Source organism: Bidens hawaiensis, unplaced genomic scaffold (assembly GCF_021521415.1).
Source record: "Bidens hawaiensis isolate Kalapana, Puna unplaced genomic scaffold, B.hawaiensis_p1.1 tig00007615_1, whole genome shotgun sequence".
Taxonomy (NCBI): domain Eukaryota; kingdom Viridiplantae; phylum Streptophyta; class Magnoliopsida; order Asterales; family Asteraceae; genus Bidens; species Bidens hawaiensis.
In genome coordinates this window covers 406,936-433,457 of record NW_027491531.1, presented here as the reverse complement: position 1 = coordinate 433,457, position 26,522 = coordinate 406,936, and the positions used below count along the sequence as shown (strand labels likewise).

Sequence of the window (26,522 nt, the reverse complement as noted above, 5' to 3'; positions counted from 1 at the left end):
CTACCAGATTCATGAGGAGAGTGAAAAACCTAAAATTTGATTGTTTGAATCATAATATATCATATCAAACCTACATTCCTTATCCACAAATTACAAATACACTCTGAAAACTGAAAGTTAAATTACAAATATATAAGATAAAAACAAGATCAAAACTTTCACCAACACTTGTACAAACACCATCATAACCTATGTGTTTTCCTCATTAGAAATCAGAAGGCAACAAAGAACATTCCCAATATGATTGTATGGCAAATATTACTGAACACGTTCAACTTGTCAAGCAAATTTTATGTACTCCGAGCTCGGTACTGACAAGTCTAAGTAAAGCGTGCACCAGATCTCTAACTCGAGAATTCCTATCAATCAGTTGAAAATATGTAAACCAGCTATTACATATAACAATGTATCTGCAACTATAGATTTCTACATCAGTTGAGATAACATTCTTTGTAGAGGTGGCAATTTCAACCCATTTCCTTATTAATGGGTCAGTTTTAGCTTTGACGGGTCAAATGAAGCGAAAATTACACAAATTGCAATTTTAGCACGTAAAGCCTCCTATATCATTGTATTCTAAACTAGGTGATCACTAAACTAGAGGTCATTATATACAGTAGTACATGGGTAGTACATGTTGCTTTTAACATGATACATAAACATAAGGTGATTACATAACCACCTAGTAATTTTAGGGTTTTTACTGGGGTATTTAACCAATTGTGTTTGATCCGAAATATATATAATATGAGAGAATTACAATTTTTGTCCTTTCAAATTAGCTACATTATAAAATGGGTCCTTTTCAAAAATGACTCACTCTCTGTCCTTTATTTGCATGTTTAGCTCGGTTTTAGTCCTTTACACTAACGAACGTTAAAACTTTTCAGTCAAGTAATCCAATGTGCACATGAGGGCATTTTCGTACTTTCACACCCATTTAATCAGAAAAATTCATTAAACAAAACAAAAATCTTATTATTAAAATAAAAAACCTAAATCTAAACTAAGTCTATCTGATATCTCTTGCAACCCACAACAACCACCACCACGAGCAACCCACAGCTGCCGCCACCACCACAAGCAACCCATCACGATCTGCATCATTTCCCTACCTGCTCTCCAATCAAATCAAGCACAACAAGAAATAATGCAATTCCTTAAAACAAGTAAAACGAAAGAATGCAATTCCTTGAACAAGAAGAAGTAAAAGCAAACTCCTTCCTCTTAAACTTTATTCTCTAAATCGGGCTCAGAAACAACTTGCGGGCTCCATTGTTGATCTTTCTCAATTAAGGAGACAAAATCGCACTTTGAGGAACGGCATGATTTCTCGATTGCGCCAACGGCGACGAGGGATACCACAGCAATGGTTTGATTTGTTTTGGTGGGTTTCAGATCCGATCGGAAAATGAACAGAGAGAACTAAAATGATGGTGAACAAGTAAACAATAGAGGTGATGAGAATATCACGGCGGCGGCGAGCTCCGACGATGACTGATGGTGGCGAGTGGTATTTCAAATGGTGGCACGCAGTTGTGGCTTCTTCCAGGGTGGCGATTATGGCTTTAATCGGAGAAGACGGTGACGAAAATGGTGATCGGAAGAGGATGGTGAAGATGGCTTCTGTTGTTGACGGAGACGATTGGTGGGGAGTAGGGGTGGCAATCTTGACCCATGGGTTGAATGGGTTGTAACAAAATGTATAAGATGGGTCAGAATGGGTCAAATTAAAAAAGAAAATGATTGAAACGGGTCAAAACGGGTTGACATTTCTCGGGGTTTTTTTTTAATGAAACGAGAAAAACGGAAGAAACTTTTTGATATTTTTACTTTTTAAGTTTTTGATTTATATTTCGAGTTATAATTTTTTAATTATTTTTTTTGAATTTTTTGGGTAGGGTTTTGAAATGGGTCAAAATGGGTTGAGATTTCAAAACCCCTCACCAAAAAATTCAAAAAAAATAATTAAAAAATTATAACTCGAAATATAAATCAAAAACTTAAAAAGTAAAAATACCAAAAAGTTTCCTCCGTTTTACTCGTTCCATTAAAAAAAACCCGAGAAATGTCAACCCGTTTTGACCCGTTTCATTCATTTTCTTTTTTTAGTTTGACCCATCTTATACATTTTGATACAACCCATGGGTCAAGATTGCCACCCCTAGTGGGGAGGTTTGGTGGTTAATAGGGTTTGGGCAAAAAAAGAGGGAAGAAAGTACACAGTGATAGAGATGCTTGGGATAGAGATAAGATTTTTGTTTCTGTTTGATGGTCTTTTTAATTAAATAGGTGTGAAAGGATGAAAATGCCCTCATGTGCGGTGCGCATGGGGTAATTTAAATGATAAACTAAACATTTGTTAGTGTAACGCGCGTGCACGACACACACATACATATGAAAGCAAAACTATAAAAACACGTGTGTGAAGAATTTATTACCTCGACTTGACCAGCTCACATAAGGGCGAAAAAAGGACAAACAAATGTGCACGTTGTCCAGTATTCTCCTCTAATTGACCACCACCCTTCAGAAAAGGATGTATAGGAAGAACTGAAGCTGTTTCTGGACGCAAAACAACACGTGCCATCTCTTGAAGTACAAAGGCAATCTCACTGATCCTTGCAGATGGGAACGAGCGTTCACCTTCAGTAATAATAATTTTATTTTTAGAAAAATGTTCAGATAAAAAACCTTTTGACATAAAAGTTCTATTAAGGATTAAACTTACCTAATTCTTTTTCGTCAATTAAGAACTTGTTTAGGATGTACTCGCATCTTGTCATAAGTATCATGACGGATATTTTGCTTACTTGGCTTCGAATTGGACTCCAGTTGTTCGTTTCATTGTTGTGACTGAGCAAAAGCAAGATTATTATGCATCTTATTAGAATATAAATATATAGAGAGAGCGTTGTTCCATACAAAATCAGTCAAAAATAGGGCACCAGGAAATTACACACGAGTAAATTATTGCCAAAACAAACCTAAATCGTTTTGATTTTTTCTATCAACGGTTCGGATTTTGTAAACACTTTTACTTTCTAGATATAAAGGTATATTCTATGTAGTATGTACATAAGAAACCATTAAATTAATTTGTTCACATGTTATTTTTCATTTTTAAATGTTTACCTACACGTGTGTGTTACGTGTAGGAAATATACCTACCTACACATGATTTACAATCATATGTAGGTTCTATAAATAATTAATATTATTTTAATATTAGAAGAGAGGAATAAACATATTTTAACCCTTTTCTTGTATCTTAAAAATTTTTTAAATTGGAAAAATGCATTGTTAAATTTGTATTTCTGTTCTCACAAAAAACTGTCTTCTGCATAGAACCTTCCCATGTATGTATGTGTGTTTATATATACCCGTATATATATGTAAATATAAAGATTAATTTCATATATACCCTTACAAGCATTACAAATATCATATATACCCAAGGAAAACTTAAAATATCATATATACCCTTACAAAGTAACTAAAATATCATATACGCCCTTATAAACATAATTAAAGTATCATATATACCCCCTATTAACGAATAATAATTTAATAAATGACCATTTTACCGTTATTTTTCAAAAAATTAACTTTTATATATGCACATTTATTCTACCCCTTTCTATTACATAATGTGTTTATACCCTATGTTGTTATTTTAATTTTAATTGAAGTTTCTCACCTTTAACGACAACCAAATCGTCTCTCGTCACTTCTTCAAATTGCAAAACATTCGAAGATTTATCGCGTCGAATGGTCTACACTGTAAAACCTTATATCGCATCTAATCAAACTAGAGTAATATGGTCATTTTTTAATTTTATTAATGAATTGGGTATATATGATATATTAATAACTTTGTAAGGGCATATACGATTTTTTTAGTTTTGCATGGGTATATATGATATTTTCTCAATATTTGTAAGGGTATATATGAAATTGCCCCATATATAAATACAAGATGAAGAAATACCAGCTCAAAGAAAACAACTTGTGCAAGCAAGTGAGAGAGAATCTGCTACAGTGAGGAGGCACAAGTTCAACTGTTTCAACAGGTAAAGAACATGTACGGGAAGCACATCGGTCAAGGGTTATTATCAACCGTTCCAAAATCTGTAAATATCATTACTAAACCACTAAATATAGTTATATAAACAAAATATCACATGTAAACCATATGAAAAAAGAAGAGCACATATCTAAGCAAGTGAGGATAAAAATTTCAAACTACTTTCAGGTCAACTGACCCATTTTGATCAACTAGCGACACTAAAAATAATAGATTGGAGATGGAAAGATTACATCAGGAGAAGCATCAATGTCTGAGAGGAGAATTTTATCCCCGAGAACATCTAAAAGTTCCATTTCAAGGGACTCATCATCCTCCTTTGATATTGCAAGTGAACTGGAAGGAAGGGCGCGCCCCACAATACCCTACCAGGAATATTTCATATACATCAGCAACTTCTTTCCATAAACGAATTCTTGCGGGCTTGTTGCTGTTGCTTACATCATCCCTTGTACCATTTGCTAGTTTGCTAACGTCATCAACTAGCAATTGGTTGAAGCTTTTAACAGCTAGCCCCCATAGTCCACCATCAGGATTTTCTCTTCTTGTTATCATGCACCTATAAAGACGACAACTCTCTCTCTCTCAATTTTGTACTAAAATAACGGTTTAAATAAATAAAAACTTTATTGATACAAAACTCAATGTAAGAACCTTTGTATACAAGTTTTTGATGCCTTGACAACATTTGAAAATCATTAAAAGAATTTGATATATACAAAGGGAATTCTTATGATTCCACGTGATGAATAGTGTAAAGAAAAAAATATCAAGAATTATTAAACTGCCACCTTGTTTTTTAGAGAAATTAAAAACTTCAAATGTTACCTTCCAAGACCTTGAATAACGTAAGGAAAGATGATATGCTTCTCGGTTACTGGAGCCTATAAGAACATATCTACCAACACAGGAACAAGCTTTTCTGCAAACAAATCACTTGTGACTGCCAATGCTGAATCTTTTCTCGAATCAGAGCTTGAAGACAAAGATTCTACTTCTGGATCAGAAGTAGTAGTAGTCCCATTAGTATCTGTACAAATAACTCTTTTGTTTAGATGTGGTGCGATGTGCGAATTCGTTAACAGGTTGACTGAACACCTTTTTGAACATATTTTAATAAGCAACTAATCCATTATGTATAATTCAAATCCTGATTTAAATTGAATATACATTTCTGAAGACTATTAACCGGTTTGACCAGTGAGATTATAATTATTCAAATTGAAGTGTAAAGTACAGAAAATGGTCAAGTCAATACCAGAAATATAGCATTTTGATTCCACAGGCTTTGCATCATCTCCACTTTGTTCAGAAGAATTAGAATTGGGAAGATAACGCAAAAGCTTCTGGAAGAAGACGGCCCACAATAAAGGAAGATGATGAGGTGGACGTAATTGGGGAAAGACTTCCAGTACTACACGCTGAACTGGCGGAACATGTCCCTGTAGAAGTATATTATTAGACATCATATGGATCTGCATGTCTTCCTAGATTTTAAGTTTCTCAATTTCAAATGATAACTAATTATAAGATAGAAACATGAAGATGATGAAAAGCTAGAGCAATAATTACTTATGCAAAGATTAGCACACTCACAAATTCAGCTTCAAAATTATTCTGAATGGTCTTTGCTTCTCTGATTGCAGAATCAATGATAGAAAGCAACTGTGAATACATGCTACTTTCAAACATTCCTTGTGCATGCACATATACTTCTCCTGCCAAAACAAATCAAAAAAAAAGTTGGTAATATAAATGCAAAAAGGCTGTCCATGACTCCATGTTCATAGAAAGTTTTACCTAGCCCATGGATTATCTCCTGCTTCACCTTGTTTGTTGCCACATCACCACATGCAGTTGGGTTGCGGAGAACAATATCATAAACATCAAGAACAGATTTTAGATATGGCATGGGCAGATTTCCCTGATACAAAATTAAATTGATTTTTTTTAACTATTTTAATTCAAATGTTTGCAACGTTTACCAAAAAAGATCTATAGATATAGGATTACCTTGGGTGAATGAGAGAGCACTGTTGACTGCAAACAACCTACTGCAGCAAGTGCAACTTCTTTACTACCATTTGCAATGCTGTTCTTAACAGACCGAAGCAAAGATTCCCAACATGCAAATAAGAGTTTGATGTAACCATTATTCTGGTTTGTTGATATATAATCAAGCAATATAAAAAATAGACGTACCAGACCAAAAATTGGCTATACTTCTTAATAGTGGAAAGAAAGTACGCAAAATTACAAGCAATCCCTCCAAAGACAAGAACAAGTGTTTCGTCCCATTGTTTCTGAGCGGTGTTGCGACTGCATGTTATAAAAGATATATATGAAAATCTAATGTATGGACTGAAAGTGATATCTGGATTACTGTTAACATATGGATCAAACAAAGTATACATTGAACTTTGGTTAGTGAGAGAATGTAGAGAGATTTCATTATGAACTTTGTAAGTTACAAAAGATAGCCTGCCTAACCACTCTATATATAATCTAGATACAATAGCATAACTAAGACTTAGTTATGAAACAGAACTGAGTCAACAAAGTCAACTCTAGCTAATACCTATGATGTATGAGCATATGAACAGCTTTTCCACCACGAACGCCAAGTTCTTTCCCATGCCATTCGTCTGTGGAAGATGTTGCAGCCTATAACATAAAACCGTGTTCAATAGAGATCACAAAATGGAAGAATTGGTAACAAGTTATTTTTAAAACAGGTCAAATGTAGCAGTCTGGGTTTGCAATTGCTTCCCTTCCCCATTAAACTTTATAAATAAACAAACACTTTACTATTTAAAACTAATATAAATTTTTAGATAAAGCAATTAATAATATTTGGATCACACCAACCCATTTGACCCGTTAAGAGGTAAAGTATGGCCCTCAATAAACCGTTTCAAGGTATTCTATTTTAATATATATTTCACCTTACCATGTGAGACGCACGATCTAAAGTTGCAAAAACATAATTCCACAGACAATCCTCCCACATGCTCTTTGAAAGCTTTTGCCCATGGCTTCCTAGGGTTTGGAAAAGTGTCCGCACAGCTGAATTCCTTACCTAAAAACAAATAAGGCAATTTGACAAAGAATCATGTTTCACTAAATAAATAAATAAATAAATTTCAGGCTAGAATAGTTTTCTGTGTTTAAAATAAGATTACCTCAGGTCTTTCATCAGCTCCCAGATTTTGGAGCAACGAAAAAACAGAAAACAGCAACTTGTCATGTTCAGCTCCAGTAACCAAGGAATCTTGCTGGCTAATCTTTTTAACACTAATCCCTGTCTGTTCTATCTTTTCACCATTCTTGTGTTCTGATGTTTCTGCTTATTAGGGTATTTTTTAAGATAATTAGTTCATGAGCTTGTTATAATGAAAGCTGATAAAATGAAGACAAATAAGAGTTAAACCTCTTCCACCATCCTCTGTAGGGCCCTCCAACAGACCTTTGGCAATAAAGTCAGTTGAAGTCCAAAGCAGACCAATTGCTGTTAAGCTGATATTCAGTTCAGTCTTCTGAGAACTATATGCATCCGTAACATCTATACATCTGGTTATGCATAACAAATGATCAAATTAACAGTTGAAAACCCTTAAACAAACAGAAGTAAGACGAATGAAAGAAGAAACTCAAGTGTTATATAAAGATTAAACTTAAACATAATAAAAGATCAAAACTTTAAAAATACCCTTAGAAGAACCAAAAATGCAATTTCAGAAAAGTTCTATAAAAAGAAAAAATCCATAAACTATAGCATATACATATATATATATAAAGTTGAGAAAACTTACACATGGAGAAATTCTGAAGGTACGGTTGATAGCCCATCGTTCATAATGACTCGTAGGCTCTACAAAAAAAATAATAATAATAATAAGTTGGATTAGAGTTAACAAGCATATATCTATTCTAGTATTCTACAAGTATACTATTTATCAACTAATCAATGATTTCCCAGTTTACCACTTTTCATTTACTTTGATTGGCTATTCTGTACTTTTTTGCAATATTTTGACTAGGCTAATTAACTTTAATGATCCCAAAATGTATACAGCATTAGTCATAAGATTACACTTTATACAAGATAGGAACAGAATATATACTAGGGTGACCAATATACCACAAGGTCTATAAACCTTAGATCTGATATATAATATTGTTTGGTTGTAGCAGTGTTTAAAACTCATAAACATGTGGTTATAAGTTATAACTTTACTAACCTGGAATCCAAGGGTGACTATATCCTTTTCAGATGATCCAGCAACTGATCTAAAGAAAAATGGAATGAGAGATTTAACCAACATCACAACTATAATAAGAAAACATAGATGTAGCCAATAGTTACCTAAGCATATCAAGAATATTTGGCCAGCTATAACACAGCTTATCTCCATGCCTCTGGAAAAAGATTCCCATAAAAAAAGATAAGAAAAAAATAAAGCATAAACTCCATCCATCCCACAAAAATTGCAATTTTTTGTTATACATTTTGTCTGATAATAAGAATTTTCAGTATCGTCATATATCCATAAACATCAAACGCATAAAGAATCTTGTGAAAAAAAAAAATTAATAACTTTTCAGTATCATCACATTTGACCCATTCCCTTTCTGGATAATTCTTTTTATTTGATATGTTAGATGTTTTGAGACTAAACATAAACCAAACCAACCCTGTAAGTAAATGAGTCAAAACTGACACGACTAGTTGTAATATAGAAATATACTGTAAAGATAAATCTACGGTGCATGTCAAGAGAAACCGGGACAACTTAAATGAGAGAAGTATCAAATATACTGTAAAAATTTTGGGATTGCAAAAAAGTTTACCTCTAAAACATGCAGAAGAATTTTTAAAGATCCAGCATGAACATCACTACTCGGGCAAGAATCATAAAGCACATATAGTGGAGATATGACAGAAATTTCAAGCGCCTTCATTTCTACATTGATCTAGCAAAAACAGAGTTCATAAAAGAAATTGTAATCATCCTATGAAAGATTAGACATATCGAGATAAGAAGTGAATGTACGTAATAGTGTTACATACACCATGGCGTCTTGATAGTGCATTCTCCTCAAACCGATCTGAACCTAAAATAGCAGAAATTGATTGATCCAAAGCATTGAGTGCCATTGCTCGCAAGTGGTGATTAGGGCTATTAACAAGCTGTAAAAATATCCTAATTTATCAGTAAGTGGTTGCAATGATGATATCAGCATTATTCATAATGTATAAAGTTGTGATGTAATAAACCTCAATAAAATGGCCAACAACTTCATCCCACAATGGCTGAATCCCTGCAAGAAAATAAAACAAATAACAAAATCTAAAACAATTCCTCTGGATTTAAATATTAGTTTTCCTTTCTCCTTTTAGCAGATTTAAATAAATTGGCATTTGAATGAAAATGAAAATGCAATACGACGGCTGTTGAATATCTATTTTTGGACTTACTGTGAAGATTGTTTACTAAAATGGATATCATTCTTTCTACCGCAAAACTAATGCTTCCTGTCTTCTGACTTGATGTTTGTGAAACACCGCTTAATGTTCCAGCCATTGATTGATATGACAGCTGGCGAAGCGCAGAAAGAAGTGACTTTACAGCTGATATATTCATGAGTCCAGAGCTCTCAAACAGCTAAACAGGTAAAAAAGGAATAGATTATGTTAGAACTTCTAGACTCTACTGTTAATTTACAGAGGGAAAGAACATGTAAACTAGTAAAAAAATTAATAATAACATCTATTAGTCAAGAGCACAACAAAGATATCACCTGAGAATTCAATGATGAGAGAATGTTAAAGTCACTGTACTTTTCCGATGGTTCTCTAGTAAGCTTTGAGACAGCTACAGATACCTCCTGCATTTGGGAGTGTTCATAGAAAGAAACATCATGAATACTGAAAAAGTACGAGTGTGGGACCCGATACAAGAGTTAATGGGAATTTTACCTGGGCTGCATGTGGAGAATTAATTGCTCTATCAAGTGCTGCTAGAGTCTCCAAAACCTCCAATGTAGAACACAAATCATCATTACTTTCTAGCTCAAATATACAGACACACACACACACACACGTCTGTGTGTGTGTGTATTTATTGTGTATGTGAAGAAAGTAAATAGTCATACCAACACCCAAGAAGGTCCCAGAACATTGTATAACCGATGGGTTATGTTGAAGAGAGTCCTGAGGGCCTAACTTATAAAATAGACAAATAAAAGCATCATACCAGTTAGAAGCTTGTAGCAAATTATTTTATAACAATGAAACTTGCACAAACCATATACCTGAAAATTCTTAAGCGTTAAAACAACAACATCCCTTTGCTCCACCACTAGTTCTGTCCGCTTGGATCCCGGAGATTGTAAACTACGACTAATATGAAAAGATAACCAGTAAACAGATCATAAAACTATTATTCTTAAACATATTTCCATGATGGCATTTGACAACAATAATAATAATAATAATAACAATAATAATAATAATAATGATAATAATAATCAATATAATATACACAGTATGACCAAAAAGAGCTTGAGTACCTTCTCCTGTCAGATTCATTTGATGAACTTATGGTGAATTTGCAAAGTGATGCAAGAAATGAATTCAAAGGTTCTACAGCCCGAAGAACGCCACATGCCTGTGTGAATGCTTGATAACCTTTCAATATCTCTAATACTATAGCTTCACTCTGTGATCTGTTAAATAAAGTTTGAATTAGAAATAATATTTTGTTATACAAACAATATAAACACAAAGATTTGTTGGAAAACACAGTACTTGGTCAAAATCAAGGATAGTGCATCAAGGATGGTCAACCACACTGAATCAACCATTGTTGTGCATAGAACTGCAGTTTTTCCAATAACCTTTGCAGGTGGATCTGAATCACATCTTGGGGATTCAAGCTATGAGAGAAATAAACATGGCATATGTTACAGAAGAATAAGAATATGAATTTGTAAATAAATAAATAAATGCAACGTTACCTCACCAACATCCACTGCTTCATCTGTCAAGGTTGCCACGGTGAAAACAACTCCAAGCAGGCCTTCAATAGCTAAAGTTACTGCATGGGCTTCACTTGCAACTAAAACAGCAGCATTTGATGCATCATTATCTAAACTCCATTCAATTCCTGAAAACATGAAATGATTTAGCTGATAATGTTTGCATAAAACTGCTACAAATATAATATTTCCTCATTATTGATTATCAATACCTTTCGCTTTACTGGCAAACATTCCTGCAACAGCTGCCAAGCTCTCCTCACTTGTGTCCTGAAACTGAAAAGGGAAAACATGTTATAAATAATTCTATTCATGTCCATATTAAACTAAATAAAACTACAGTATACCTTTATTATAGTTAAGAGATTATAATTGCAAACAGAATAAGTGCATATTCGAGTGTCAAACAACTTGGCAATGTGATTATATGTCACTAGGGGTGACACTTTTGACCCAGTTAATTGTGATTTATGAGTGTGTTGATTTGGGTTCTGTTTGTTTTATATCAAACGAGTCAAACGGGGCTTCATAGATTACAAGTAAAATATACCTGCACACTTGAAACCACCCGAGCAAGAGCTTTTATCATACCCTCAACTACATTTGTGTTCTTTGGGTTCCTGCAACAGAACGGCACGTCATTATATACTAAGTAAAAATAGAGTTAATAAAGAAAAAACATACAATCCAACTCAATGCCTAAATATTTATATGGCTACTGCATTCTCCTGTATTCAATAATCCATTCTTATTTGATCCATTAATGTAAACTAAGATCGAGTTAACAAAGAAAAAACATATAATATAACTTTGTGCCTATTTATATGGCTACTGCATTCTCCTGTATTCAATAATCAATTCCTATTTGATACATTAATGTAACTTAAGATCAAGTTCCATTTGTTGCAAGAAAATACTACAACAAACATATATCGGCTTGATTGGTAACAGCAAGTCCTTGATGTATAAAAGCAATATAAACAGATTCATATTTTCCACCACTTGAAAAATTAACTGTTTGTGTGTGAAAAAAGATACAAAATGAACTTACATGTCAAAATTCTGAAATAAAATTCTCAGAGTATGTGCTTCCACACAGAAACCCTGACACATGCATAAATATTAGTATTAGAGAAAGGTATTGGAGTAAATATTTACTTAAAGAAATATGCAAAAGGTTATCTTTATTTGATAAGTCAGTATTACCCTCAAGATTTCAAGTACAAGAATGTGATGCCATAATGGCAAATCAAGCGACGTAGCCCTCACTAACATGCTGAGAAATACCTATGAACAAATTAAGACCCAAAAATCAAAATCAAACAGCAAAAAAAAAAAGAAGAGTGGGCCCACAAAGAAAAAGGAAAGCCATACCTCAGATTCAGTGATGAGGGATGAACTATAATGCCTGATTATATGGGCAACGGACCGCAAAACAAGACGACGAAAATAAGGTTCTCCAGTTTCTCCTTCAGTCTGTTATGAAAAATAGAGTTTAATAACTAATAAAATATATGTGATTTAAATTTAAAGAATGCTGACCAGACCAGTCACCTCAGAATTGGTACGAAGTGAAGTCATTAGAAGTGAACAAATCTGGTGACGTAAAACCTGTACATACTTAAAGCTTCCAGCAATCAAAACAACTTTAAAAGTATTTTGATACATGAAGAGAAAACTAATTGTGTAAATAAAAAAAAAGGAAAAATGAATTGGTAAGAACCTGTTCATAAGGTAGCAGAGTTCTAAATACAGCTACATAATTAGACAAAATGAACCTGAGGATTCAAAAAACAAAGCACAAACATAATACGTGAGTTGCATTTCTGAATGATGATTACAAGTTTACAACAAAACTCATTATAAAAAGAGTTGCATTTGATATGGCATTCTTTTACTTAAAACATTCTTTTTGCAATGTTGCATGTCAATACTCATTGTATATTTATTTGTTTCCTTATTCTTGAGGCCAACTCGATTGGGAAGAACCATGCGATTTACATGAATTGGGTGGCCTCTTGGTTCTTAATGTGACAATAACAGAAAATCATAACCAGTGAAGAGCCCTTACTCAAGTATATCAAGCGCAATGGTCCGTTGTATGGATCCAACGCGTAACCAGATGGCCTGAAAAAAAAGAGGCACGTACAATTAATTTTTACATATCTTAAAGCATATAAACTTAAAGAAAATGTCACTAAATACTAACTAACTTTCACAATTGACCTGGGTCGCTCAAGCTCTTAAGATGTTTAACCACTCATTTCATTGTTCTAAAATTTTCTAAAACGCATTAATTGTAGCCTGTATTACTGAATACGTAAGCTGACAAAGCGTGCCAATTGTGTAAAATAACTAAAGCAGCAGACCAATTGTGTAAAATTGATGATGCGACATAAAAGGTCAATCATGCTGACACACGAATTCATCAACTTTACACAAACGGCATATGACATCAGCATATATAAATAGTAATACAGGCTCCATATCAGTTTTTTTAAAGGTCCCAACAGTGAAATAGAACTGAAATTCAAAAAAACGTAGCCCTGGTGGAACAACTTCTATTTACTGGCATACTGGCATTTACCCTAAACATAATGATCTAGCAAATCTACAAACCTCTCAGATACAAATATTCTATTAAGTAGAAACTTCTACACAATAGTTTAAACAGATAATAGCACATACAGATCCACCTGCAGCAAGAGATGTCAGGTCCTCAAGCAACCGTAGCCCAAGTTTTCCAGCTTTTGTGGGGGTCTCCCTCATTTTTAATTTTCCTGAAGTGGCAAAGTCTTCTTCCAGTGACCTACACATCATGAATCATTTCATAAAGAAACAGAAATAGTAAAATTTGTTACAATAGATTATACGTACTTTGAATTGTTGATACTATGATGAACATCAGAAGTAACTGAAGCACTTCGTGAAATATATCCTCCATGTCCAAATTTTCCAGCTGGAAGTGACTCGGAAGAAAGTACATGGTCAAATATTAATGCCACTGCTTGTCTAAAAGTCGCTGCAGCAGTACTGGAAATGTTCGATAAAAAGGTGAATATTAGTTAAATAGAAGTTAAAGAGCTTAAACAAGAAAATTAATTCATATGAACTGTTTATGGATCTCCTAACAATCATACCATTGTATCCTACTGGATATACAAATACATTTGTTTGGAAATAAAAAATGCATAATTTCCAATAACACATTTCTTTTAATTTTCATTTAGTCCTTTTGTCTGATTACTAAATAAGTTGACAAAAGAAGCAACATATACATATTAATAATGTAAGACAGTAGCATAGATGTAAAAATGTATCGTATTTAATCAGTTGAATCTTACTTTCGTACGCTGTCAGAGGATCTATTGTTCTCAAGAAGACGAAGACAGATACCAAGAGCTTGGGCAGTATGCTCCTGAGATTCACAAAAAAAGAAATTAAAAGGGAGTATATTGTGCTAGCTAGCAAGACGCTCAAAGTTCATTTAGAGATCTTGCTTTCATGTTTCCCTAACATGATAAATGAAAAGATGAATGGATTACATGTACGAAGTTGCACTTATTAACATGGCAAACGATAATAGACAAGAGGCATGTATTAGGCAGTGATGATGCAACTTGCGTAATAGCATTACCCATTTGGTATGAATTTAATTATTATTTGTGTTTTTCCTCCTAGCCAAGTTACCTCGCCACTCAAGATGATAAACAGATCCGTTTTGCAAGTTCGTTATTACGGGTAGTTCCTACGAAGGATCAGAGTCATCAGACTAATGACGTATACAATACTTGAATTCTCGGTGTAGATGCTCCATAGTTGGTTCTCATCCTTCACAGACTATGAGTGTAATAGGAGCATCCGTGGACAAAAGGATCACCCTAATATGATCATCTCATGGCAATTGAGAACGAATCAAATCAGATGGTTCTACTTTCTAACTTTCTCCTATGGTACCAAGATTGCAAAGATTGTAAAAATCAGTCATTCACAACCAGTGATGCAGGATTCCTCGAAAAGTTAGGATTAACGGATAGAAGGCAGTAACAGGCTTGGCGCTTGTAAGTTGTAAAGAGCGTAACACAGCTTTACATGTTTGCCATCTTGATTATTAATTTTTAGTTTTAAGAGTTTTCCTAATGTAAGATAGAAAGGACTTCTATTCGTCTAGAAATTAATGGCGACAAAGTATAAACTACAGAAGCACGTGTGCACAGAAAAAAAAAGTGCTCAAAAACAAGCTTGTTGAAGTTGGAAAACACACAGAAATGTGAGCTTCTTCAATAAATGATGCATGAAGACTCATACAGATATCCAGAATAAACTAAAAAAATAGCTAAAAGGGGGAAAACCAGCAAATGCAGAGTTCAAAAGATTATTGCAATGTTCACCTTGCCATCAGGTTGTAAGCAGGATTGAAAGATTATGAGTACTGTTTGAAGAGTCTTAAGTTGAACACCTTCATCTGCCATCTCCCCATGCTGAAAAACAACAATTTTATAAAGGTACAACTACAAATTAGTATTTCTAGAAACCATAATACAATAATAAGTTTCAATAAAAAAAACATAAAGACTATCTTTAAGAAACCAACTAATGTAAACACTAAGGAAGTATGCAAAAAGAAATTAAACTCAGTTTATACAGCATCCTGAAATAATATTATGTGACTCTAGTCAAAAAAAGTATTACCCTACAACATAAAGTCATATACTACACATGGAAGTGGGTTTTTGAGAGGTTCCAAATGACAAACCAGATAATAGGTTTTACATATTAACCCCTCTGTAGAACAAAGTATGCATTAATAATGAAAAAACACGACTAAACCCCTCAGCACCAATTTGAATATGACAGCACTAAATTACTTCTACATAGCACGTGATCAAGAATGGATACCTTAGGATCTATGGCAATGGCGTTGTCCTTAACCCTTATTCAGATATTAGTCTTCTAATTACAAATCAAGTTAGTGATTCATATCAACGACTATATGCTGCAAGGATTGACATTAGCCCTACTGACCATCATGAACTTGCACTTAAAGTCATAAACTAATATCATTAGGCTTTTAACATTGAGCAATTTGAGCAGGGTTAAAATAACTACATAAAGAAAAACAACTGAAATCCAATATACCAAACTATTTATTACACAACAAAATAACAGTAAGAAAGATATATCCAAGCAATAGACTTACATCTTTTAGCGTGACAAGGATCTCGTTCAAAGCCGGCGGAGCAACTGCACCATGTGCTATGAGCTTTTGCAAACAGGATAAGCCAATGACACTGAGTCTAACCGTCTTAACTTCACATGCCATCAAAAAAATCCTCAATATATCATCATGTTGTGCAATTTCACTAGAACTCGATAACGACCGAAGCTGCAATTAATATATAGATAACACACATACATAAATCTCAAGCCCTAACAGCAAGTCATTAACACTTCCAAAGTAATATTGCATAAAAATAGCTTAATTAACAAATACAGATGGGAAATGTGAGAAATGAAGACCTACGGCGAGCTTCGGCGGAGAGAGCGCGTAGATCTGACTCCAAAACAGCCATAAACGCCGCCATCTTCTTTCTTATTCTTCCTTTCCTCTCCGATTGATTGATTGATTGATTGATTGATTTCACATAGACCGATCGAACGATTTGAAATCTGGAGGTCAGATATTTCGGTTGTAGATCTTATTATTATTATTATCAGTTAGCTTCTTGTTTACTTGCTCTGCACACACAACAACGAGAAAAAGCGTAACTAGGGGAGGTTCGGTTAGGTTAACCAGTACCAGTTGTTATTCAATTTGTTCGGTTATCAGATTTGTTTACCCAACCTAACCGAATTATAAGCTTATTATGACCACTGACAAACATAAAACAAAATATAGATTTTTCATAAGACTATTCCCGTCAATAATCTCACAATCTAAATCTCATACTATAAAATTTATTTCTCTCTTCTCAGTCTATATAATTTAATTCACCCCAATCTTTTACACACATTCATAACCCATCCCAACTTAAAAAAAGTATTTTCTTAACGAAGTCCATTTTAAATAAAATTTATGTCGGAATGTTCATAATTTTTTTTTAAGAAATATCATGTATTTAATTACTTTTTTTAGTTCGAATATTAAAAGTTAATTGAATAATTAAGTTATTGGGGTTAGTTTGGATTGCAATATGGGTTTGCTTTACCAACCCAGATTGCCAATCTAGATTGGTAAATTTTCTTTTTCAAATTTTTTTTTAACTTTGGGCCCACCAATCTTATTATGAGATTGCCAATGGGAGTAGCTTAAGTTATGCATTGTGTCGAATTATTAATGCCTTGTTCATTGAGTTTTTTTAAAGGAGGAGAAGGAAAGAAAAACTAAGGATAGTTAAAAAAATGAGTGTTCTTGAGTTTTTTTTAGGATGGAAAGGAAAGGAGTATGAGGAGTTAGGAGGGATTAAATTAATGTATTTTCCCAATAAGTTATCCTCCTAAAAATGGGATGATTACTAAGGATAACTATTTTTTAACATAGTTATCATTTTCTTTCCTCTAATTTCCTTTCAACTCAAGAATACACCTAATTAAAAAAAATTTACTTCCCTTCCCTTCCCTTTCTTATCATTCCCTCTCCTTTCATTTTCTTTCCTTGGTTAAAAAACTCAAGAAGAAGGCGTAAGAGTTTGTGGTAATTAACTTATTTTAAGAAATGAAGTTAACATAATTATTAATTCAAGAGTTAAAGTTTAATTAAATTAAGAAAACTCTGTTTTCAGTGAAGTAACAAATTATTGAATTCGAATTTGTAACAATCAATGACAAGATGCATGTACTCAATCAGAGATTATCACGTTAACAGTTGAATTCCCATGTAAGGTTATGGCTCCTAACACCCTACTTTCGTTGGATTTAATCATGAAGACAATCAAAAATCAGAATTGTTTAAAACTTTTTCATTGCAGCGGAAATAAAACTTTAAGCATTCAAGTCATACATATTTAAATATAAATAGTTTGTCTTGATCATTCAAAAACATAAACATAACAATCTTTTTATGGACGCCGATTTTCAGATAGCTTCATGTGTAGTTCAAGCAGCTGCATGTACCTGTTTGTCTGTGTGCGTATTAAAAGTCAGCTACCCTAAGTGAGTCTTAATTTAACAGACAACAAAGGTAATAGTTAACATAAGATATACATATATTCACGTTCATAACATAAGATATACATACATATTTAACATGCTTTCATTCTTTTTAACATGCTTACATTCTTTCTTCTTATTCTTTCACGATATGTATTAGCCTGCCAGCCTGTCACACCCCAATCTAAGGTGGAAATGTCGGATCGTGAGCTGATTACTCACAACTCAAAAAGTACTATCATGCAATAATTAAAAATGACAATATCTATTTGTTTAATTAATTTTTCAAATAGATCAAATATAAAGTATATAATTCATAGAAACAAGATTATTCAAAATCTAAGTTATACTAAGTCTTGATTTAGTCTTGAATATGTTTTTCTTAACATAAGCAATCCTAAATTCTTCACAAAATCTTGCAACTAGTTCAAATGATAACCTCATATCGTATAAAATAGAAATAATTTTATCAATACAAAGTTGAGTGAGTAAAACACCAGTTAATTGAGATATAATATAATATTTAAAGGAAAACGCAAACTGTTCCTGTGAGATAGCAATTAAGCCATAGCATGTACACAGTTCAAACAAATAATAAAGAAAGGGCTAAACTGTTGTTATGCGAACCGAGCATTGATTACCAAAAATGAGTTGTCGGTGAAACCATCGTCATGCGACTGGACACCGGCCACTACGACGGTCGTATGATCATACTAAAATATATTGGACCTCTTCGAATGCATTCAAATAAAACAAGTAAGCAAATAACAAGTTAGACATAAACTGATATACACACAAGGATAACAGTTACTAATGTAGATAATAATAATAAGAAAGTATTGTAAATACGCATATGTCCCCAAAAGATTTAAAATGAGTAAAATACGGGAGTGAGATACTCACCTGATTAGATGAACAAAGACAACGCAATGATAATGATAAAATATTAACATTCAGGATTTACCGTCAAGGATTTCTAATTAATAATATAATATTTATGAGTTAATTATAAATTACATAGCATGTATAACAAACTAGAGTTTCGATGAGGATTTGAGTATGTTTACGATTAGAATATTATTGATTGAACGATTGCTTACTATTGTTATTATAATTGCAAACCAATGTTATTGTTATCATTTGTTTGAAGGAATTATTACAAAATACCAGCAATTTTATACTTGATAAAATAAATAATTAGACAATATAAATATATAAATTAATTAAATAAATGTGGTTTAGAATATAATAAATATAAGTAAATAATAATGTTTAAATAAAAATATATTTTGAATCGTTAACGAAGCTTTAATTATAAAGTTATATTTAACGTATTTAATATGTTTGTTATATTATCCTTTAAAAAATTAATATAATATATATACACACACATATACATTCATATATATATATATGACGAGTTTGTAAGGACGTTCAACGACGAGAAAACGTGAGTTAAAAGTGTCGGTTCACTAAGATGATATATATTTAAAACAATACAATAAAATATTAAACCGGATATATGGTTGCATCTGGACCACACAAGAGAGTTTCAATGATTTTCGCAACTGGAGTGGGTTTTGTGTATATAGGGTATGTTTGGGAATACTTATTTAAGGTAAAAAGGTCTTTTTGTGATAAGGTAAAAAGGTCTTATAGTTTTTCAATAAAGAGTTTCACAAAAAGTGTTTGGATTAATATAAGACAATAAGTTGTTTTTTAAAAAAGTGTTTGGTTTAACTTATTAACGTAAGATGTAAGATGACCAAAAAGGACATTTTTGTATAAGTGAATAAGATGTTTTTAAAAAGTATTTGGGATTGCTTATTTACACCATTTTTTACATTTTCATCTCTAGCATATTGAAAAAGAAATTACAAAATATACATCATAAATTCGTTTACATATATTATAATTTCTTGATTAGACCATAATAATATTACACTCATAATGTTAAAAAAAACACCAAAATGCGTAATAATAACAAAATAATGTCATACTACATTTCTTTCCGCGATTCCATTATTTCTTGCGCAATAACATATCTTATCGTTGCCATAAGCATAACATCGTTACCCGTACGATTTGTAACCGAAACTTCTTCATGATCTTCATTGTAACATTCGTTACTTTTCGGTTTCCCTTTCTATTTATTTATAAATGTATGTATGTATAAATATAAACATAAATATATTTTTTTAAGTTTCGTTGTATGTATTTTTATTGTGTTCGTTAACCGACACATTTTGATGTGTCGATATATTCGTGTCTTTCGTTTATAAAATTTCTCAATAATTCAAGTTTATGATCGTTCATATGTTATTAGATTCGTTTAATTTGCAAAACCCCGAGATTTAAAGTGTTACGTAAACGAGTTCCGATCTAGTCAAGCATAATATGAGAATAATTCAATTTGGTATCTTTTGTCACATTCATATGATATCTAAAAGTATGAGGTTCACCTTGTTAATTAAAGTTTTATTATGTTTTAGTATAAAATAAAAGTCCAGGGACTGAATATGTAAATTATTCAAAATATTATTTAATATAATAATATAATAACATTATCCAGCCCGTCTTCCTTGTCCCCGCCTTTTCGATCGTCGGCCGGCGGCGGCGGCGGCGTTTTTCCGGCGAGAAAACCAAACGGCATGTTTACACTCCGATTTGATCCGTTAATATATTCAAACGATGTCTCCATTAATTCTAAACATTATTACGAGATTTATTTCGCCATTTAACACCTACTTAACACCCATTAATCGTCCACTCTTCGGATTATAACCCAAATCGTAATAACTTGAATTAAAGACTAATCGATCCAACTGAAATTATAAATAGTACCCTAATCATCGTCTTAACTTGTTGCAAACTTAAATCTATACAAACATATGCTCTATTGTCATCAAATCGTTCGTCCAAATTTAACTCCGGACAAGCTTCGTTCGTCACTATTCCAGCACCAAACCAGGTAAGTATTATATGTAAACTAATCGTTTCAAGCCGTCTAATAAAAACCCCTAACCTAATTTGGGCAAACATGAAGCCAATTAACATATTAAGATTCTAAGGTTTGGTAGTATAGAAGATGAACTAGATATATATTATATATGTAATTGTTCCTATCTTATAACATAAAACTCAAACTGGTCCAGTGGCTAAGTCACTAATGTGTGATCCAAGGGACCCGGGTTCGAACCCGGGTCAATGCATTTGAGTTTTATTTTTTTAAACCTTTTACTTTATCATTTAAAAATCAAATAAAATTTATAAAAATTATTAGAAATCAAATAAAAATCATTTTAAATTAAATAAAAATTGTTTTAGTTTATTTTACAACTTTTTCATCCAAAAACCAAGCTTTTACCAACCCGAAACATCCGTTAAAACTCGTGAAATTAATATATATATATATATATATATATATGTACAATCTCGTCGTAAACTTTATAAATTCCAAACGACAACGTTTATACTAAACTAAAATATACCTATATGATAAAGTCCCGTAAACATTAATATATTCAAATTTAATATTAATCTCATAAGTAATATTGTATTAATAACTATTATTTCGTTAAACTTTATATCACGCTAACATAATTATTTTCAAAGCTAAATTCCGTTAAGGTATAAAATCAAACTCCATAAAATGATAAAATATGCATTCAACATTTCTAAAATCCGACAAACAGATATATTTACTTTTGATAAGTCGTTAGTTAATATTTGATTTTGTACCTTTAATTCTAGTTCGGGAAGTTCAATTGCTTTGGTTTCATTTACGCGCTTTTGGTTTTATTTCAAGTTTGTCTTCAACTTCAATGTGAGTTTCTCACACCCCCTTTTTACTCTTTTATTACTTTTGAGGGTAGCATGTATATCCTATCCAAGTTACAATTTCGTTTATTCATTATTTACAAACTACAATTCGCTACATGAACTTGTGTGTCTACTTGTTACATGCTCAAAATTACTTGCTCATGATTACTTCAAGATAGTATGATCATACGCTCCCCTTTGGGCTTAAGATATTTGTTGTTATGAGTAGAAAAAGGCCTCATTATCTGAGTACGTTGGTGCACAATCCCAACTGAAAAGGATCTTACTTGCTCATTTACACTTGTTCATGAAATTGTATGATTTTTATGTACTTATATCAAATTGTGGAAGCTCACCAAATATTCATATAGTTGACCTTATCTATATGCTACAGGTACCTTATTTAGAGTATGTTGTCGTGACGAAGACAGTTGTACTTAGGATATTCAACATAAATGGAAAAATTGTTTAAATGTGAATTTCTTTGTATTTCGTTTACTTCTAAACTTGTGTACTTGTTGTTTAAATCACATAATGATAATATTGTCACTTAATAGTGTCACATGTGTTTTGAGCAATCTGTACGTCACACTCGGGCGTATTCCGCTTTAGCTGGGTGTTACATTCATCACTAGGACCATCTTTTGTGGGATTGTAAGATTCTTGTTGGGCTATTTCAAATGCTTCATCAAACCTACCGGCCTTTCTAAAAGTTATGGATAGCCATCGATGCTATCACAGTTTTCACTTGGTGACCGTATGTGTAACTAACATGCATATCTCTTAATAACGCCCACCTAGCTTTCCACACTCCAAAAGTTCGTTCAATGATATTTCGCAGTGATGAGTGGTAATAGTTAAATGTTTCTTTTAATCCGCGAGGAGCACGCATAACACTAGTCTGTCCACGTCGAAAATCCGGTATATGATAACGAATGTTCGCACCTTTGTATGGAGCAAGATACCCTTAAGTATTTGGGATTTAGGCACCGACGACGTAATATTTATCTACAGATAAAAAAAAGTCGTGAGTAATTACAAACAAGTATAAAAAACATAAACATAGGATTACTGAAAATACTAACCACTTGTTGGATGTGGAAACTTAAGGTCCGGTCTCTATAGGCTTCATTGAAGATTCTCGTGTCATGCGCAGTCACCTCCCATCTGGCCCATACAAATGTAAAGCACATGTTAAAATCACAAGCCGCCATTATATTTTGCATGGAATATCCCTTTAGACCAATATACTTCGGTTGGTCATTCAGTCGAACCGATTCCCTCACATGTGTCCCGTCAATAGTGCCAATGAAATCCTATAAAAACAAAAGATATCATAATTGAAGCATTTGTTAAAGTAACCAGACCATTGAAAACATTGAACATTAGATTATACCTTGAACACTGGATAATATCAAGGATTATTTATTTCAGCACTCAACTTAAGCATAAACGCTAAAACTTTATAGAAGTGTCTATGAATGGTTCCCCGGAATGATTAAAAGATTCTTGGACAAATGTATTCGTACACTCATGAGCCAAAGTCATCAAGAAGATTCCGACAGACTCCTCAATAGATATATTGCGGGTTTATGTCAGTCTGTATCTAGTAACAAGATCTACACATAACTGTTTAAAAACTGGTACGTCCAGTCTAAATATTTCATAACACCTTCTTGGATGACCATTTAATATTTCATTAATAAACACGTGCCATGTGCGGTCCGACGTATGACATGGCGTTCGATCGTTACGTAAGTCACGAGCTAATATTATCCCTTTGACAACTAATGCACATACCCTTTTGAGTTCTATATCCTCGTCCACCCAATTTTGTTCACCGTCATCATGCAAATGAGAGTCAACACTAATCCTATATAAATATAAAAGATGCATATTGTCAAACGATAACACAAATATAAGAAGTATAGTTAATGCATATTGTCAAACGACAACACAAATATAAGTAGAATAACACATAACGTCAAACGATAACACACATATAAGAAGTAGAAATAACACATAATGTCAAAAATAATACAAACATAAAACTTAGAACAACAACACATAATGTCAAACGATAAAATGGAATTGGTCGGTGCAAGGCCAGAAATTGGAACACATTGATTCCGCTCGTTCCCGTCCTTCGCTTCAGGGTTCGTCCACTAATCAGTCTTCAGAAGTAACTTAAGGAGCCCCAACTTTGATTTATAAGTCTTTGGATACATAAAAGCATCACGATTTTGCTTTTCGATTAAAACACGCAATGCACGTAAATACTCATTGGAACCTTCTTCGAAACTGATCCAACTTAGAGTTTGTTTGTATTCAACCCAAACCGATCCAAATATATGTACTTTGAGTTGATAGGCTTGATAACACTAATCGGGTTAACCCGAAACCCGATTTTTTCAACAATGGAACCCGAAACCGGAACCTATTAACAAATCTAAGCAGTACCATTTGATATTGTTGATTAATAGAAGATTTAGTTGTATTATCATGATCACTCATGCAAGGATCAACTAGTCAAAGTAAAAAAGTCAGGCAAATTGTATGGACAGTAGGCATTCAAGGACCACTAGTGGCTATAAGAGTCATTCAAAGTGTCTGCTGAAGATGTATGGTATGGTATGACTGCTCTCACTTTATAATAAACTAGAGAAGCAATTTTCAAGTTGTTTATTACCTTTAATAAAACATCTAGTTTATTTTACATTTATCAATACGAAGAAGGATAACTCAAGAAGGATATTGGATACACATCAATTTGACTCTATGGAAGTAGTGGTATGCCTCATTTGTAATATAGAAAAATAATTAATATCTAATATAGTTTTTCAAATTATATCTAACAATCTCTGTAACCCGAACCGATTAACCCGAAACCCGATCAGGTTAACCCTATTAACACCACTAACAACAAATGATTAAAAAAATAGTAGGAGTGTGGAACATACCTTTATTTTCTCATCCCACCACTCAGGCGATGAATCGATTGAGCTTCTCGTCCCACCAATCCCCGTTTCATGCATCATCAAGCTGTCATTAAGCTTCCATTCTTTTTTCATGACGTCCCATTTGTTTTTAATTTGTTTTTCATCAAAGGTTATTTCCGTTTTTTCATGCATGGTTTGAACTATTTTCTTCCACCCAATATTACTAAAGTGATTGCCTGGTCTATTCCCTTTTCTAAGTTCAAGCAAGCACGCATCGATAAACTCCTTGACCATATCATTGTCCCACTAGAATTTTTTGTTTTTCGTATTCCTAAGCATACTATATCCATGATTCATAAACAAACATATCCAATATACCATGGTGAAACATATTAGTGAATATAAGACAATAGCTAGAGGCGAAACAAAGAATTGAGCAAACAACTAACACGTGTCATCATGTTCACTAAAATATTGAGTTTTAACTTAAGTATAAAAAATAGATCATGAATTCAGATTTTTTACATATGAATGAACATGTGTCGCACATATAATAATATTTACAACAAAACATAATATACATCTAATAAAACACAAGACTAGTCTACATAAGCATAAACCTATTTACTAAAAGCACCAAACATGTTTCAATCAAAAAACTCGCAAACGTATTTAAACACCAGTTACATGAGAATCAAACATACTTAAAATCGAATTGTATAAACCTGGTAACCTGTGTTTTTTTGAATTGGACACCACTGTGTATTTCTTTTAATAGAAGGAGATGAGGAAAGTTCACATTATAAGAAGATTATAGGAGCAAATTCAATGTTAGTAGGGGTAGTTGAGCGTGGCAATTACTCAAATTGATGAGTTAGGTGTGTGAATTCAATGGTCGAATAAGGCTTATGGTTAAGAATAATGATTGATGGCAGGGGGTAGGCGGTTGGTAATTGATGGCATGGGTAGGTGTAGTTTTGAAGAGCTGGGTGGAATGAGGGTGTAATGGGAATTTTGATCTTGATAAGGAGATAAGTTAGGATACTCTAACTTATTAAAAACCCATATTTTGGCCTTGTGGATAAGGAGATATGGAAAAGAACTTATGTGTTCCTAAACACTTTTTTAACACAAAAATGACTTATTCAATCACCATAAGTTATAAGGAGAAGAATATAAGGAATCCCAAACACACCCATACTTTACCATAGTAGGGAAATGTTAAAATAAACACCCACTCTAGTTGCAAAAATCATTGAAACTCTACAATAGCCATTGATCTAGTTAAATGAAGGGTTGAGATCAAATATAGCAAAATTGTATAATTTAATCATTTTAAGGTACAAAAGGGTATATATCAGTAAATTACTATGACTTGCTTTATGTCAGTTAACCCATTAGTCATGGCTTTTTCTCTCTCCTACGTCTTTCTCTCTCATGGTTTTTCCCTCTCCTATATTATGGTATTGTACGTTTTTAACATT

General features: G+C 32.9%; 1 pseudogene across 1 annotated transcript; it reads right to left on the bottom strand.

Annotated features, from left to right (window-relative positions):
- Positions 1-48: 48 nt before the first annotated feature.
- On the bottom strand, positions 49-25,332 carry LOC143635623 (uncharacterized; annotated as a pseudogene). The gene is made up of 47 exons (XR_013154095.1): positions 25,060-25,332; positions 24,457-24,536; positions 23,900-23,972; positions 23,185-23,415; positions 23,045-23,107; positions 16,329-16,514; positions 15,520-15,609; positions 14,473-14,546; positions 14,006-14,161; positions 13,817-13,937; positions 13,200-13,255; positions 12,852-12,906; positions 12,683-12,739; positions 12,503-12,604; positions 12,335-12,415; positions 12,180-12,232; positions 11,679-11,748; positions 11,341-11,404; positions 11,108-11,256; positions 10,899-11,026; positions 10,661-10,816; positions 10,403-10,490; positions 10,244-10,309; positions 10,068-10,124; positions 9,890-9,976; positions 9,567-9,753; positions 9,366-9,409; positions 9,159-9,278; positions 8,939-9,061; positions 8,454-8,506; positions 8,329-8,377; positions 7,900-7,958; positions 7,518-7,657; positions 7,270-7,430; positions 7,038-7,166; positions 6,666-6,751; positions 6,290-6,406; positions 6,101-6,213; positions 5,888-6,011; positions 5,684-5,805; positions 5,346-5,529; positions 4,916-5,117; positions 4,321-4,646; positions 3,992-4,131; positions 2,732-2,856; positions 2,442-2,646; positions 49-359 (listed from the first exon to the last, which is right to left on the bottom strand). The product of XR_013154095.1 is annotated as an uncharacterized LOC143635623 (transcript).
- Positions 25,333-26,522: the final 1,190 nt, after the last annotated feature.